Below are 4348 nucleotides of genomic sequence, written 5' to 3'. Positions count from 1 at the left end.
TTTATGCCAAAGGCCATACTTGTTTTTTTCTAAATACTGAATTGATCTGCTTTGTGTGAAAGAAAGTCTTGTAAGTCTCCATAGCTGAAGCTCTTTTACAGTCATTTCTCTCATCAGGTTTTATTCCAGACGAGCAGAACTTACCTGTAAGGAGGAAGAGTGAACGCCGTCTGCAGGATCCAAAGGAAGCTGGGTGGAATCCTGAAAATGTCTACAAAATAAAAGTCTCATGAAACCCACAACCTCCAGAGATCCACCCAGAATCAACTCTTTCAGAAAAATCCGCCTTTCTTTTGAAATCTTTATTAAATCCATTTGGCAAAGAGAAAAAAGTTTATTCACTTCTTTTTTATTTGTTTTTTAGTCATTTCAATAATTAAACAATAACTAGAAAATATAACTATTGTTCATCAAGAAATAATAGTTTAGATAACAAAGAGGTAATAAAAACTGAAACATTAAAGACAAATTGATTTTTGTCCTTATTTTTTTCTTGTTAGATAACATCATTTTCAAAAATATTAGGAATTAAACAGTCCAGGAACCTAAAGGATTCAACAAGTTTCTTCTTTTCGTGCATTTGTGTGATCATGATGACCAACGGCCAAGACCAGAGCAGGAATAATAACTCCACACTGCAGTTTTGGAGTGTCAATCACACCACACAAAAATCTCTTATTTTTAGGTTATTTTATCTCACAAACTTCAAATAATCAAAGGAGAAGCATTAAGCACAAATGATATTGATAAATATCACCAAACTCACCACATAAACTTTAAGTTTTGTGGAACTCCAGCCAGAAAAATAAATGAACAATGATCCCTCAGATGAACCCAATCAGCTCATTACAGCTCAGACACTAAAACCCTTTCAAAATAAAACAGGAAATACACCTAGATGTAAGATCTTCAAGACTTTTGCTGTCTAAATTTAAACAGTGAAATTATGTTTTATATAAAGGACGTCTGTGACTACAGTGGTTTCTTTTTCAATGTAAATATGAAAGTTTTGAGCTTTAAGATCTTTTATTTTTCTGCTTAAAACTTCAATGAGGAAAATCGCAGACGCAGTTTTATAATAAAATAAAAGAATTACACACATTCATAAATATGCATCACTTCAATTTATTATAGGCCAATTTATTTGTTTTTTGGTACTATTTTTATCTCTAGCAATTTTCTAAAAATGTTTTTTGATATAAAACTTCTTTTTTAAACAATTTTTAATCCGTTTTTGTTTGTTAAAGTTTATTATGATATTATGAAGAAGTGAAAACACAAAAAAGCACAACAAGTGAATATACTAGTTATTAAGTTTTTATTTTATCTACTTAAATAAATTATCTTGGGAAAAAATCTAATTTTTCTGTGGATTTTTCAGATCCAAGTAAAGACACTTTGGTTGTAGTTTCTAAAATTCACAAATCTTTCCCAAAAGCTTTTCTCTGAACCAGAACTTATAAAGAGTTCTGCTTCGGTTCTGGTGCTTTTCACCTGACATGACACGGATCCAAACCATCAGTAGTTCTGTTCCGAGTTCTGGCTGATCAGACCTCAGAAAAAGAAGAATCTTCACCAACAAATACAAAACTTCAGTTCAGAAAATTATTTATTTATTTTGATTTCTGATTCACCTGGTCCAGAAGTGTGAATCTGGAATCTCTCCAGCTGTGGAGAACATCATGAGTGCGGTGCACGTGGAGATAGAGTTCAGCAGCGTTAGGAGATTCTGAATATAGAGTTTGAGAGGGAGGAGGTCCAATATCTCACAACAGCAAATTCTAGATGTTTGGACTGAAATCCAGGTTTATCCACATGTTCTCGCCGTCACCAGAAGACGCTAAAAGAACCTGACCAGCAGCTTGTCTGAATGAAACCTGGCTTCATTACAGGGGGGTCAGCTCTGGAACCCCTCCACATGGGACTGCAGGCTGGGAGCTGTGATTAAAGGTTTTAATAAGGTGGAGAAACCCCAGCAGACGGAGCGTTTCCCTCCACCTGATCGTTTATTAGCTGCATCCATAACACTGAGGCATAAATGTTTGGAAAAACTGCAGCTTTTCCAGCCATTTGAGAGAGTAATAGAATTTACATCCAAAATGTTGACCGGTGCCACACCCCCTTTTCTGACCAATCAAAATGCAGCCAGAAGTTCCACCCCCACCAAACCACACCTCCAATCTGCCCCTTTAACATCCATCCATCCATCTTCTTGACCGCTTCGTCCCTTTCGGGGTCGCGGGGGTGCCGGAGCCTATCCCGGCTACTGAAGGGTGAAGGCGGGGTACACCCTGGACAGGTCGCCAGTCTGTCTCAGGGCCTCAATCACACACCCATTCACTCTCACATTCACACCTAGGGGCAATTTAGAGTCACCAATGAACCTATGAAGCATGTTTTTGGACGGTGGGAGGAAGCCGGAGTCCCCGGTGAAAACCCACGCATGCACGGGGAGAACATGCAAACTCCACACAGAAAGGTCCCAGCCGGGATTTGAACCGGAGCCTTCTCGCTGTGAGGTGAGAGCGCTAACCACTGCGCCACCGTACAGCCCGTCCCCTTTAACATGAATTTGATATTAAAATTAATATCAAAGGGGCGTGGTTTGATGGGGTGGAACTTCTGGCTGCATTTTGATTGGTCAAAAAAGGGGGCGGGGCACCAGTCCAAATGTTTGATGGAAGCTACATTCTATTGCTCTCTGGTTTTGTTCTGGTGAATAAAGGATGGAGGGACAGGTTCTGGAGGGACGGGTTCTGCAGGTCAGGAGTTGGTGGAACAGCAGATCTGTAAGGATTTCAGAAGGAAAAAAAAACACTAATGTGAGAATCGTACAGCCTGGTGGGCGTGGCCTAACACCTTAATGAGGATTGATGAGGCTTATTACTGGATCCAAATCCCGACGGGTCATTCTCACTGATTTCATTACAGAACATCGTGTCAGACGACAGCATGAAGACATTTCTGACAAATTTCTGGGCTTTTTCATCAAAAATGTTATTCCTCTAACAGAAAACGTCTGATTATCTCCTATTTTAAGAAGACAAATACTCTTATTTTGACTTTTCATACAAACACAAAGACTGTCACTGTCTGTCATAGAAAAATCTGAGGGAAAATCCTTTCATTAAACTTTCTCATTTACAAAAACAGAATTTTTTAAGTTCTAAAAGTGCAGCTCATGGATTTAAAGAATGAAACGTTTGATCTTCTTGAATCCTCTCATGGTTCTTGTCAGCAGAATGTGTCGCTCAGCGTAAATCTGTGAAACTAATCACATGACCAAGCAGAAAACCTACAGATTTTTCACTGTGAATCTTCCAATAAACAGAGAAACTCTGGCTTCCCAAAACAAGCACTGACCTGGAAGAAAAGTTAAAAAAACAAGTCCTCTCCCCTTAACCGTTCTTGATCATAAACTCGTCCTCAGCTGACCACATAGAAGCCACTCCCAGGCTGAATCCTCTCATTCTTGTTACCATTTGTCCTAAAAAACCTGAAGCATCACCTTACTGTAAGATCCGACTCCTCACACAGAAGAAAATACACAAAAAAAATAATAATAATACTTTTAATTTGAAATTCCAACCCACTTGATTTGGTTAATGATGTTCAAACGGAGCAACAGTCCTTCAGAAATGAGATATTTGACTTCAAGAAACGATTTTACCCATCATCCCACCAGTGTCTTCTGTTGGACTGTCGACATTTTATGTTTGGTTGCAGCTTATGCAACTGGAGTGGAATTAATCCTGAAAAATGTTGAGTTTTCATCTCCAGGAAGAAAAAAAAACGATCAAACTTTGAAAAAGAAAAACTATATAAGTACATAGCGAAATGAAATATTGAAAAAGTTAATTTTTGTTTGGAAAGGTTTTCGTGGCTTATTTGATAAACGTAGGTGTGACATCACAAATACTGGAGGAAGTGGGCGGAGTCACAAGCCGGAAAGGTTTTTGGGTGGAGGGTGGAGAAAAAAAGAGACAAGAAAGTCTGTAAAAGTCTACGAGGAGACCATTGACTGTATATAAGTACTGGATAATCCTTTTTTTATGGAATCGTTTCTGTAGTTCAAGATATAAACTGTCCAATCAGAGACGTAGGAGGAGCCTGCTGGCCCTCACATCCAACATTCAAAACCTCTGATTGACAGATTTTGCTTTAGGGGTGTGGCCTTCCAACAAGCTCACTCCTGCTTGGTGAGAGTGGTTCCCATAGAAACTCAGATCGACCAATCACAGCTTACTGATGACGTCTGGCTCCAACATGGCGGCGTTCGTGTCATGAAAAACTGATTTGACTTCATTTGGTTGGAGCCAGAAGTCAACCATTTTTTAATTATCAATTA

General features: G+C 38.8%; 1 long non-coding RNA gene across 1 annotated transcript in view; it reads right to left on the bottom strand.

The window, feature by feature from the left end:
* The window catches only part of LOC112159964, a 3290-nt gene extending 2423 nt beyond the window's left edge, over nucleotides 1–867 (bottom strand). The window contains exons 1-2 of the long non-coding RNA XR_002921558.2: nucleotides 767–867; nucleotides 145–211 (exon numbers count right to left, since the gene is read on the bottom strand). This is a non-coding gene — a long non-coding RNA (uncharacterized LOC112159964). The remainder of the gene's footprint in view (nucleotides 1–144; nucleotides 212–766) is intronic.
* Nucleotides 868–4348: the final 3481 nt, after the last annotated feature.

Source organism: Oryzias melastigma, linkage group LG2, assembly GCF_002922805.2.
Source record: "Oryzias melastigma strain HK-1 linkage group LG2, ASM292280v2, whole genome shotgun sequence".
In the NCBI taxonomy this organism is placed as follows: Eukaryota; Metazoa; Chordata; class Actinopteri; order Beloniformes; family Adrianichthyidae; genus Oryzias; species Oryzias melastigma.
Note: the sequence above shows the minus strand (reverse complement) of the source record. Positions and strands in the feature narration are given on the sequence as shown.